The sequence below is a fragment of the Macrobrachium rosenbergii genome, chromosome 6, assembly GCF_040412425.1.
Source record: "Macrobrachium rosenbergii isolate ZJJX-2024 chromosome 6, ASM4041242v1, whole genome shotgun sequence".
In the NCBI taxonomy this organism is placed as follows: Eukaryota; Metazoa; Arthropoda; class Malacostraca; order Decapoda; family Palaemonidae; genus Macrobrachium; species Macrobrachium rosenbergii.
In genome coordinates, this window is record NC_089746.1 from 27674012 (window position 1) to 27688108 (window position 14097).

The following is a 14097-nucleotide window of genomic DNA, read 5'->3' on the forward strand; positions in this document are numbered from 1 at the left end:
TTATCCAGGAACCGAAGAACTTTTATGCAAGACCCAAGAGCTGTCGTTTAAAAATAAAAATCAGGAACAATAATGCACACATTATAGGTATGACCAAAATGATCTAACATGCCCCTGAGGTATGATGAGCTTATGAGCCATACACCATTCAAAAGAAGTATTTTACACAACGAACATGATAATGAGGAAGAAAACTCGAAATTTCGGGAACCTGTGTTTTATCGCAACAGACATGAGAAATGGCACCATAAAATAATTTAATTTATTTCCCCCTCTTATAGTTTCAGACATCCCTCTCGTTGTTAACAGCTGAAAGAACGATCACTGACATATCGACTGCAAGATCGAGGAACAGTTGCTGGGTTCATTTTCCCATGGAATGTGTACAGTGTGAATTACTGGTGGTCTTAATATGTAAGCTCAAGCACAAATAATGGTCTGCATTAGCGAAAGTTCCTTTTCGAGCATTTTCATATTGTTTATATTTTGTTCATAAAGTGGAGGACCAGTTTATTCTATGCGCTTCAAAATTCTACTGTGTTTACTCTTAGTTAAGAGTAAACACAACAGAATTTTATACATCTCAGCTTTATGAATTGGTGTTCACTACAGAACTAAAAATGTCTGAGTTTCTATTATAATAAATGGACAAAAAAGTGGGCTAATTTGAAACATTTTCGGATTGACTGACAGGCCAGGTCATTAAACCTCTAGTGCTTCTCTCTTTCTCAAATATGAATTATAAAAATCTGCGGATATCATGACGTCTGAGCAAAGGCACAAAGCCACATGTAATTACAGCGTCTTCCAATATGGGACACAATTCTAAAGAGACTTGACAACGAATATTCAATTCTGAAATCAGCTCCAATATCGTAACCTCCACTAACTGCAACAATATCGAAGTACACAGTGATGACGGTATCGACGGGGGTAATCCCAACCCTCGAGGGGGTCGATCTACAGGTATAGGTAACCTTTTCGCTCTACAGAAACCTAAGAATGCAATGATGATCCTTCTTGATATTTAGCCCTTTGCGGCCATTAACTCTCTCCTTATTCTTGTGCCCCCTGCCGAATGCTAGCTTCATTGGTACTGAATAATATATTGCAATATGCTGTTTCATACCTGGGAGCAGAACTCAGTATGTAAGAAAAGGCTGACTGCACCTTAATCATGGCTTTTGCCGGTGTCTATAAATTACTGGAAGATGAGATGGTATCCTGGTTTCAGGAAGACCCTTCTCAACCTGTTAAGTGGAAAGTACTGATCAGCTATTCTTTCCCTCTGAGGGCAGCAGTACTACTCCTCTTCCTCCTTATCAGAGATGACGACAAGTTGGGCAAGCTGGAGATTTTCGGCGGCACTTTCTTCGCAATGGCCACAACGAGTAACTCAGCCGACAAACTTTTTTTCTTTTAATATCTCCAGTTCCTTTCTGAAGACCTTGCATTGTGATATCGTATCTTAAAATACAACTGATTCCTGTTGCTCTACATTAGTATCATTGGTCTGGATATTAAATGTCTCCATTTTTCAAAATATACAGCGTTCTATTGCGTAGTCCAGACAGCCGTTATTGGTTACAAGTTACTGCAACATATTGACTGCCATGTCAGAGTGGACACGATCGAATGTTTGTTGATCTAACTATGCTTTCCTTTAGCCACGATCATTAATCTTGAAATGATAACCTCACTTTCAAGGTTACTATTGCCACAGGAAGCTTATTTACCAATGTCCCCATCACTGAAACTACTGAAAATATTCCACAACACCACTAAACGTGCGCTTCAATAAATGCTCTTATCTCAGCACAATCTCCCTTATATATTAAAGAACAAGTTTCGATGGCCATATTTGTTTGCAAATCCAGATTAATTCACTTACATATATATACAACCAACCTTCAATCTGTATCAGTGCCATCTTGCACTATCAACATTATGAATTTATTTCTATTTTATTTTCCCAAAACCTCCAATACTTGACAAATACTGTTTGAATAAAGTGAAGCGGCGCCAACGGTTCGGATCTTCCTTGTCCGTATGCCAGACATTTTTAGAATATCTCACCTCAGGAGGTATAGCAGTCTCTAGCGATGCAAGATATTTTACCCTAATCATTCAGATTGGAAACAGCTACATGTTAAGTCACATAAAGCTCAAGTTTACTATCCACGAAAGTTCAAATGACAAGAGGTACATGAATCGAACGAAACTACTGGATTATGAGCTATGGCCATATAAGAAATCTAATATGCTTTGGGTCAGCCATGTCTGGAAACTCAAAATTGCTGAAAATATCAAAGAAGTGAAAGTCCGGCCTCTGATGTGTGTGACCAAGAGTAACTCAAGCACCTCTGATGTTTCCTGCCTTATCTCATGTGAAATTCCGGTAATCTATTCTTTTCTGTGGATCTTCCTTGTTACGTGTGCGGCTCCCGATCGAATCCCCTCTTATTTTTCCAGTCACTCCTCTTGAGGCCATAGCTATGGATACATTATTGCCCGAGGTCCGTGCAGAGAACCGTACTTCTGGGTAAACTATTCTACAACAGTTCTTGTTATAGAGCTCTAAACTATGACACATCAGGTAATTCCAATTCTTCCTTACTTGATTTTGACTATGTATAGATTACACGCGGAAGACGATTCTCCCTTGAAATTCTGAAAGCATGTTTCACCAAAATTAAATTCCAAGAATGTCTTTATTTCCTTGTGATACTATACTTCTAATTTTAAGTATCTTGTACTTCCTAGCACGGTTCCTTGCTTATGAAATACTGTTCTTTTTCAGAGAGAGAGAGAGAGAACGATTCTCTCACTGATTTCATATGACAACCAGGTTATGCCTAAGTATACTTATTTCTTGGTTTCGTAAAGTGACGGTTCCTCTGTTCAGACTAATATAAAAATCAAGAAAATGAATTTCACTTTTAAGGGAGCAAAAATTTGGCACTAACTGCCACCAAAGCGGAAGTATATCAGTATATTCTTGTTCTTGCTGTCTACTCAACTTTTTTTTTTTGCACGCACCTGAGCCTTATATTTAATGTTAATAAATTCGCCTTGTGACGTACCGCACTTGTGTTTTTTTAGTTTATTTGGGTATTGTAAACATTTCAATAAACTTATGTTACAAAGACTGGGATTGACGAAGAGGAGGCACAATCAAGCATCATCATGTTCCTTGAATGCTTCCAAGGAAGAAACGAATGCGACCCTAGAAACAGTAAATGGAACGTACATTTTATAATAAAAATATAATTATTTGCACGTAGTATGTTTGTTCTCTTAGATGAAAACAAAGAGACTTAACACATAATCGAGAGAGGACTAGGCTTCAGACATAAATAGGCAATTACCTAGACATTCAACTCAAAAAGCGTCACATGACACTAAGTCAGACGTCGACCGACAAGAAAAAAAATTCCCAACTCGGATTACGGAGATGATTCTGCAGTTTATAATCTTCAACTCACCAGATGCTCAACAAGAAACCCCTTCCCAAAGAAAAGATTTGTACGTAGAAAAAACATAAAACAAAATGCTCACTTTACATTGTGTCCAGTGCACCGGGTGACGACGTAGAAAATATCAAACATGTTTTTTATCCTTACACTCTACGCTGTCTGCTCTTAATGATAAAAAGGGTAAATAAGCAACTTCACTTAACCAGATTTCAACCATCCGTTCAGCTGTATTGAGATAATCACAGTATGTTATCACCACAAACCCCTCAGTACATTATCAAACACCAATAATGAGTTAGCAGCATCACACGACTACCTCTATGATCTCACAGGTGGTTCAATTATGGTCAGCTACAAGTACACTTGTGAACATTTTTTTTTTTTTTTTGGAAGTTGCATATTCCAAAACAATCAGCCTCTTTCTACAGGTTTATCATTCTCAAGAACTCTACGTTCTCCAAATCCTCCAATTATTCCCCCTCTTTTTTGTTCCCCAACTTTACATTCAATTCACTAAGAACAGCCAACGTTCCAACACTTTCAGATCACCTAGGTAATTTTCTCGTTCACTCTAAACTTTTCGATTTTTTAACCATATACCATTACAACCTCTTCTCCTGCTTCACTTAATTTTGCCCACACAGTCCCCGGACTGAAACATTTGTACTCTTTTACCCATCCCTAGTGTTTCTGATGGAAAAGCTTTGCTCTCATTTTGTCCAAGGTTCCTCAGTCAACCCAGACTCAATCTTTGTTCCTCTTTTCCAGTCTCAGTCAACCCAGACTCAATCTTTGTTCCTCTTTTCCAATCTCAAACACTCTGCCTTACCAGTGATCTCACCTTCCATCACATACAGCTTTTTCCTCTGAGAAAGATCCAGTTATCACACATTTCTTCTCTATTGTATCACATGAAAGCGCACTAAAAACGCCAAGACATAATACTTCGTTTCTTCTCTGATGCTATGCAGAGTAGTGATAATTCTACTGTTTTATAACTAAGCATTCTAAAATGCAAAAGTGTATTTGCTAACGTTTTAAGGAAATATGCTTATTATCCTTTTTTTTTAGTATTTCGCTCACCAAGGTGTCCAAGGCACTCCACTATGCACTATTTTGCCTTCGGACACCATGCATTAGTATCTCAATCCATATGCACCTCCCAGGACAGCAATGACCAGGTAGTACTTATCACTATGACCGCAGTAGCAATCAATTAAATTGACAGCCTATATGTACTGTATATGTATATATATATATATATATATATATATATATATATATATATATATATATATATATATATATATATATATATATATACACACACAGTATATATAGTTTGTATATTTGCACGCATGTGTATATGTATGAGAGGATCTGCAGTATGCCTTGTGTGTCTGGTAACCTTATTCTACAAAACAATGTTATCATCATGCAGTCAACCTCTCTCTCTCTCTCTCTCTCTCTCTCTCTCTCTCTCTCTCTCTCTCTCTCTCTCTCTCTCTCTCGTTACGACAAGCACTCACTATTTTTTTTTTTTGCATTCTTCTCTTGGCCTTGACAGCTCACAAAAACGTGGTGGATACAGAACAAGTAAGTGGCTGAGCTTTCGTTTCCCCATATCACTTTAACATACAAAAGCGCAATGGTTAATGATAAAATTGAAGAAACGACGTTAATTCTACAGTAATAATACTGTTAATGCCGCTATTATTATCATTATCCAACTACAAAAGGAAATAGGGACCACAACATTTTGTGTAACGTCACACAGTCAGTATATAAAATTAGTAACACACACAAACACGTATATATTATATATATATATATATATATATATATATATATATATATATATATATATATATATATATATATATATATATATATATATATATATATATATATGGCCAGTTAGTGCAAAAGGACAGGGACATGTTTTTTTCTATTCCTGTGGTACCATGCAAGGGATACCGGTTTAGATTTACCCTCTTACGTCATTCTACGGCCTCAGAAGTCAACGATGTGTTATCCTTTACAGTAGACACCATTACCTCTTGGGGAATTTTGCTTCTGCCATTACTCGCGATACCCCAATACCAACGCCTCTGGTTCCTGCGAATGGGGCAACAAAGTGAATCTTCGGCAATTTCTGTAAATTCTACTGCAGTGACGTCTGCCTTTCTTTAAAGACAGATTTCATTGAATCTTAAATGATTATCTTTATATTCACTTCTGGTATTTCACTGACCATTGATCTTTCTTGAATCTAATGAAACCATAAATAATAAATACGAACAGATTTACAAGGTATAATATTTTAAGAAAATCCTTAGGATACAATAATTTTCATGTCAATCCGGAATATTATTGTACTCACACACGTGAATCCGAATACGTACATATGCATACTGGAGTATGTATGCGTGTGTACGTATATTTACGTAAACATCCTTACATACACAAGTCACAGCGTATATGATGTACGCTCCCTTTTATTTACACATGTAATGTGGATTCATATATTTATGGTGTGAAGGTAGGCTAGGCTACACGGGCTAACGACTGGCCAATGTTTCACTGGTGTCTGGGTGGAAAAACAAAAGGTCACTCTACTTTTCAGAGATGATAATCCCGTCTTTTGGATGAAAGAACATCATACAACAGGACTCTGGAAGTACAGAATGACGTAAGCTAACCTAGTCACTTTACAGACGAATCGTGAATTGACCAGAAGGGCTAACTCTTACTGTAGTTACTGTGCCGTGTGCAAATTTTCATCAATGTGTTTACTAAACAGGCCTTATAACTCGTTCTTTCGGGTGAATGTTTATGCTAATGTTGCTGTTATTAGATTGCCCTGGCCCTATGCCATCACTTCTTCATGTTAATGACCCTGCATGGAAGTGCCCACATTATCTTACATTTTTCATACTATGATGTACCTGGTCAAGATAGCCAATATACTATCTACCAACAGTATGGCTCAATTCTACTAGTGAATGTAGCAAGGATATAATTCAGGTATGGCAACTGTACAAATTACAGTACTGAATGAGGTACCTGTGGGACACGTGGTCTTCCTTGCTGGGATCGAACCAGAATTCCAAACCATGCCACTTATTCTCTTAATTCAAAATTAAGGACTGCTTTGGGTAAGGGCCTGTGCTGGCATAAGACTGGCTTAATCTAAACAACCACTACTCCTCAACTACCCATAAATAACGACCTTCTAGAAGAGAAGATAGCTTTCTGATGTCAGTGTAACCGTTGGTGACTAAAAGAACAGAAAACAGCAAGAGCAGGACTGATAACTTCCTATGTATCGGGAGATGGTCTTTAGGGAAAGGTTAAAAGAGAGAATACATAATCCCCTGTGACCATTTCAGAGGGATGAATCTGGTTTAAAAGACCTTTGTTGATTCAACCATACGTCGCACCTTATTATTATTATTATTATTATTATTATTATTATTATTATTATTATTATTATTATTATTATTACTAAAAGACCCACTCTTCAAGAACAAGCAAAAAGACCATGAACTTAACTATAAAGCATATAAGACCATGGACTTAGCTGCTAAAATGAACGGATGGATAAATATATTAAATCTTAAAAGAGTAAACAGACTCTTTAGTTGGCCCAGCTGCAAGAAGCACAGATCTCTCAGCCAATGAAGGAGCCATAACTGAGGGGAGAGGAAGCGGAGTAGCCGCAACAGAATGCTGAAAACAACAACAGTGGCCCACAGAAACTGATCACTTGTTGTACTTCGGCTCAACATCTTCTATCATTGTTTTCAATACAAAAAAAACCACAGGGCAAGCTTTTATCAATCCTCTAATGTACATAGCAAGACTGACTGATTTTACGTTATTTTACATCACAACTATCAGGGTTACCAATGTCTTACTAATGAAGCTCAAAAAGCACGATCGCTTTACGTTGTGAAAAATTCCAGCGACTGGTGATGAGAGACTTTTCAACATATTCTTACCATGTTACGAACAGGCAATGGAGTTAATAAAATGTGAAGCTCCTAGTTCTTCTTAGTATTTGTGCTTCGTTTGGGTGACAAGAAAAGACCAACCTATACAAAAGCAAAAAAAAATATGTATAATAAAAAAACTGGACATCCTTCTAAACTAGTCGTAGTGAATAAAGTCATAACATAAATATATTATTGCATTCTTTGATATGATAATCTTCCCATAAACCACAAACCACCAATTTACCCAACTGGATGTGTTCCCTTTTTAACTGAAAGCACGCTACAGGCCTATCTAACCGAATGAACTACTGAACATCCTGAAATTTTCTGTATCCTTCAACTTAGTGCTCGAATGGAATGGAATATAAAATTTTGGCCAAGGGCCAAGCGCTGGGACCTATGAATTCAGCGCTCAAACGGAAATTGAGATTAAAAAGGTTTTAAAGGTGTAACAGAAGGAAAACCTCGCAGTTGCACCATGAAACAATTGTTAGCAGAGGGTGGAAAGTAAGATGGAAGATAGAGAATATGAAAGGAGGTGAGGTAAAAGGAATGAAAGGGGTTGCAACTAGAGGCCGAAGGGACGCTGCATAGAACCTTAAGTAATGCCTACGGTGCACCGTGTGATTCAACTTGGGGCTGGGAATACGAGTGGTGAATGCATTCCTCTCACTTTCCAGAAGGCATTTGCTTTTCAATTAAGACCCCACGAAAAAGATACGAGAGAAATTGAATGGATATGATCTAACGCGGCTACAACTTCCTGAGATGGTGGGTGGGGTTGGAGGAGACACCGATGCTCAAGAGCGGGAGAAAGTCTCTGGAGGCAAGTCACAGATTCATGTTATGTACTGTATATGGGATTTATTACAGAAGAATGGCGTTACCCTACATAATTTAAAAGTTCGTGTGATGCAGGTTGTCTTAAATTACCTCAGTTTTTTGGCTTGCATGTGCTTATAAACCAGTGGGACGCAACGAGTTCGAGAACGTTCAGTCGGAGCTACACAACTGGACAGGTCGTCATAAGACGTTTCCCAAATAAACGACGATGATAAAGAATATGAAATGAAGGCCTCTTACCTGACCGTTGGGAGGTTAAACGTACATAGACAAGGCAATAATCACTACAAAACCCTAAAGATCACGGGGCACATAAGGAGTACTAATTCATGAAAAAGGCTTTTCAAATGTACAACAAAATTAGATAGACCATAAGATATAAAAAGAAACAACACCTATGGCACAAAGATATCTCCATTACTTTTGTTGGACACCTGAAAATCCGATAATCAATAAATTAAAGAACTTTCATAAACACCATTCCTAAACTAACACACACACACACACACAATATACACACATACATATATATATATATATATATATATATATATATATATATATATATATATATATATATATATATATTATATTAGGCTACACACACAAACGAGTGTGTGTAAAGACAGAAAGCACATTAAATATAGTCCGACAACGATACCATGATGGGAAAAGTACGGCTACATATGGAGAGGCATTCAGGGACTATTATCACAAGTGGCCAGACAACACAAACGCTGCTCTGTTTGCCGGGAGATGTCTTGACTGTTTATAACAGAACGTCCGGTTAGCTCTATTAAGAAAGCTTGCTATTCTTGGCAGTGATTTAATGTCATCATCTTATACACTTACTCTCACTTTTTTATTTACAACACAGGAATACACTTATGACTGCACAAACGCGCACACAAACACACACATACACATATATGTATATGCATCACACAAACACATATAGGTATATGTATGTGTATATATAAATATGTGTGTGTATGACTCATAACTTGGTTGCCATTTACTGCTGGCCGCACTGTTCTCCGAAATGTTAGCGATATTCTCTTTCGTTGTGTTGTCGACCATTAACGGAGTTTTCACGAGTGATATAAAGCTAACTTACTCAGGAACACGGATTTTGGTTTGACTTGAATATCTCACGAAATTACTTACTTTATAAGCTGAATTCAGAAAGATATGCGTAAACAGTCGTATATTTAAGCTGTAAAACAACTGATAATATAACAGCAGCCGGAAGGATTAATGTAATTAAAAAGCCAACTGAAAAGAATCACTCAAAAGCGTTTCCTTTGGGGCCAAAATGTTTCGTAAGCACAATGCGGGAAAATTTGTGGGGCTTTTGTGCGTTTATGTGGACTTCCTTTGATACTCACAGAACGTCTCTTTATAACTGCAACGTTCAACAGTGTTCTTATGGGTTAGTATATTAACACATATTACGAACACGCCCTCAAAAATCAGATAAAAAAGTAAATCTTCCAAGTTGACGATTAATACTCAAGCATTTACTTCATGTAAATTATATATATATATATATATATATATATATATATATATATATATATATATATATATATATATATATATATATATATATATATACTCATATATGCGTGTGTACAAGCGCATGGGTCCTAACAGTCCAGTGGTTAGGCCACGTGCATCATAGGTTCGGTCCTGGGGAGAGCCAGAAAGCTGCGAGAATTGCTGAGAAACGAACGGCTTTCAGAATTATATGATTATATATATATTTATATATATATATATATATATATATATATATATATATATATATATATATATATATATGTGTGTGTGTGTGTGTGTGTGTGTGTGTGTATAAAGTCCTCCTGGGCCTCTGTACGCTCATAGGGCAGGCGCTGATCTGTTTCTGAGGCCGACAGCCACATATATATATATATATATATATATATATATATATATATATATATATATATATATATATATATATATATATATATATATATATAAATAAAGTCCTCCTGGGCCTCTGTAGGCGCATAAGGCAGGCGCTGATCTGTTTCTTAAGCCGACAGCCATATATATATATATATATATATATATATATATATATATATATATATATATATATATATATATATATATATATATATATATATATGTGTGTGTGTGTGTGTGTGTGTGTGTGTGTGTGTGTGTGTGTGTGTGTGTGTATAAAGAAAACAACGTGGCACAGAAGGTCGCAGTGAATAGCCATCAAAGAATTTGGCTTTCCCAGTTACTCATCGTTGTCTTTACAATCGCTATCTCTACTTTACGCAGGAAACTGACAGATCTCAGTCTCTCTCTCTCTCGTTAACAGCTTTTTCTGTATAATTACAACACCCATGAACTTTAAGCGTCACTTTTAAATACAATAACTTATTAAAAACAGTTCTCAAAAAATAATGTCAACAGGAAATGTCTTGTGATGTGATCAAACATCCCAAAATTTCTGGAAATTCAATCGGGTATATTCTTTCAAACTTCTTGAAATTTTACTTTACTATTTCTGAAATAATCTCAAGATGCTATCAAACGTCTTAAAATGATATCGGATATAATTAGGCTATGTCATCCAACTCCTTGAAGTTCTATTGGAAGTAAGCAAGCTAACTCTTTGAAACAATATCATATGTAAGTAAGCGAGCTTCTTCCAGTTCTAGAGCACAACCCTTGTTAAAACAGTAGGTGATGCTGTTATCTGGGGTCTTGTGGACACCAGAAGAGTTGGAAGATCCAGACCTACTTAGATGAGAACATGAGAAGGAAGACTGGAGATGAGTGGAGATCTATGGAAGATAAAACCCAGGTAAGGCATGAATTTAACAGAGGACCTTTGCGTCAACCGAAATCTGAGGCAAAAATGATGAGGATTATAAAATTCCATATGAAACTTTGTAAAATTTCATCAAATATCCTTTCGTGATGTTCCACAATTTCTTGAACAGTTCATCAATCTCACTGAAAACTACATACGGAGAGAAAAAAAAAGAGAAAGAATTAAAGACAGAATAATTAAGGAAGTTTGCTCTCAAACCATGCAGTAGCTAAGTAAAAATGGCCCAGACATCATTTAGGCTATTTTAACCCAGATAAAACTGAACGACATGAATAAAAACACATACCTCAATATATAAATGCTATCTTTTCTAAAGAAATCAAGGATGGCTATGCTATGCAAAAAAAAAATAATACATAAAAAATAAATAAATAAAACGTAGCTTTAATGCCATAAGGCGTATATTCACGTGAAAGATGCTGCATCCTGCACCCACTTTTTATTATGAACACTTGCACTCCATTGAAGCTTAAGCATAAAATTTTCTAACATTTTTGCCTCCTTGTCAATTCAACATTTTCTTGTTTTGTTTTTCCAGTCTAGCCTAAGTACATGAAAAATTTCCTCTTTTTATCTAAGCATTTTCTCCCATTCCCATAGCAAAACCGAACCATATACACACTTTGATAGCTTTTCCTGTTATCTCTATATTTCTAATGTTCTTTATTCTACATAAATTTTCATAACATTTCAAATGATAAAACTGGTCATTTTTCACTTGGGAGTACTTCCAACGTCTTGCTCTGATTTTTTAAAATTACGCTGCTTGTTTGATAATATACCGATATAAAACTATTAAATTTATTAGAGTAAAGAAAATGTTCGCCCTAAAACCTCGAAGACCATCTAAGATTATTCGTCAATAAAATGCAAGGTTCTTTCCAATCCTTTATTAAAATGCCGAATCCTGATCACCTGTGTAACATAAAATTCTATTTAGCCTATGTAAGTGGTGTTTGCCAGCTAGGGCCTATACGAATATCAACTATCTCTGTGATAAAGTTATATTGAACGGAGATGAAATTTTGATTTCATATTTCTAAAAGTTTCTTTTTAGGCAATAAAGACCTCCATTTACACAAACTATAAATACAAAGTCCATGACACAAAAATAATGGGATCGATTTACGTGCTTTACAAATACAAAGATACAAAGTTTTCACGAACTTCATGACAATATTAGTATATAAATAGTATACATCATAAGATCTACAACATACCAGCAAATAGCTACCTAGAATGAACAGGCTAAATATGACAGGGTTACATTGCTCAAGCGCAAGTACAAATGCTTATGTATGCATGTATGTGTATGTATATGTATGTATGTATGTATATATATATATATATATATATATATATATATATATATATATATATATATATATATATATATATATATATATATATATATATATATATATATATATATATATATATATAAACCGATTACTCATATGTGTGAAGGTGTGAGAGAGCGAGTGAGTGAGGTACGCCTTTTCAAGGTCACTAAATAACTTCACAAACGGAAATGATATTAGTTCGAACTTTGGACGTCTACGCTTTGGATATTTTCCCTTCTGAAGACTGAAATCTCATCTTACGGAGGATAAAAATCTCCGAATGGAACAGAAACACACCGTTGATATGATGTGATTTTTTTTATTGTTTCATCTTTCGCACTGCAAATCCCAGCCTGACACAAGGAGTTAGTTTATTGGTTTCAGATCAGGGTGGCCTTATGCCAGCACAAGGCCTTGACTCCCACTGCCAGTGTGTGGTACGGTATTAAGGGTTATAAGAGGCCCGGGGAAGTCTTCTGGGCTCACCAACCGAGACGCAAGGAATTAACAAGTGTATATGACTGTCAAGGTCTGAATAATTAGCCTGAATCTACATATCGCTGCGTGCTGGCGTGCTATTTGACACACTTCGGGGAGAGACGATTCAATGGTACTACATGTCTGCACAGCAACCGGGTGCAATATAAGCCAACACAGTCGACACGCTTCAATACAATTTGGGCTGGCTGAAAAGCCAACCCTTGTCAATATAAGAAACTTTCACATACTCTGTACCACCAGGGAACACTGCAAACAGGTGATACAGTAGCAATGCTGATAATGACAATGTCACGTTATACAAACAGGATAGAAGTGAAGATGAAGAACTGCAAGCGACAAGGATGTTTTGCCACCTGTCCATGATTAGCCTATGCTGAACACCTGTTATGCAGATGTCGCTAGCGTGCATCGTTTGGTGAATCATGCGCTTATTTCATACAACTATTACTAGGCTTCACCATCCAACGAAAGACCTAAAATTGCATGTGCTTGGCTTAAGTCATCAGCATCTCGTGCAATTATCCTTCTGGTTACAAAGGCAATAAGAGCAAGAAAGCATTTCCGCGTTCGCCACCCAACAATATGTAAGAAACAATAAGATAATTACCTCAAAGAATTATCCCCTTTCTGTGCTTAGCCTATATCATAGTTTAAAAAGTCACCTTTGTACAATCTATTAATATTATTCTTCACAATTATCTTTCATTTTAGATGATATGAGAGAAAAATCGCCAGAATGGGAAGGAATCACAGCAAAAGCGTCCCAAATAAAAAATGCTTTGGTAATACATTCAAGAACGTTGAAAACTGTCAATTCAAAGAGCTTTTACTGACACTGTTCAAGCCTCAAAATAGTGATAGAAATCTAAGGAGATATCATAAACAGCTGTCAACAATAAAATGCTACGATTAACTTTATTGGAAGCAACTCAGGAATGCTGGTGGTAATTGTTATTACCTCGATCAATTAACCTTTTGAATTCTCCTCGTCCTACTGTCTCTCTTAGCAATGTCTGACGCTTTAACGCCAGGCTGTGTGCAGTGTTTGAAGCATTTGC

General features: G+C 36.3%; 1 protein-coding gene across 1 annotated transcript in view; it reads right to left on the minus strand.

Annotated features, from left to right (window-relative positions):
* The window catches only part of LOC136839379 (fibroblast growth factor receptor substrate 2-like), a 39932-nt gene that overhangs the window by 14561 nt on the left and 11274 nt on the right, over positions 1-14097 (minus strand). Inside the window, exon 2 of the mRNA XM_067105297.1 lies at positions 5476-5594. The gene's annotated coding sequence lies outside the window, so the exon portion shown is untranslated. The remainder of the gene's footprint in view (positions 1-5475; positions 5595-14097) is intronic.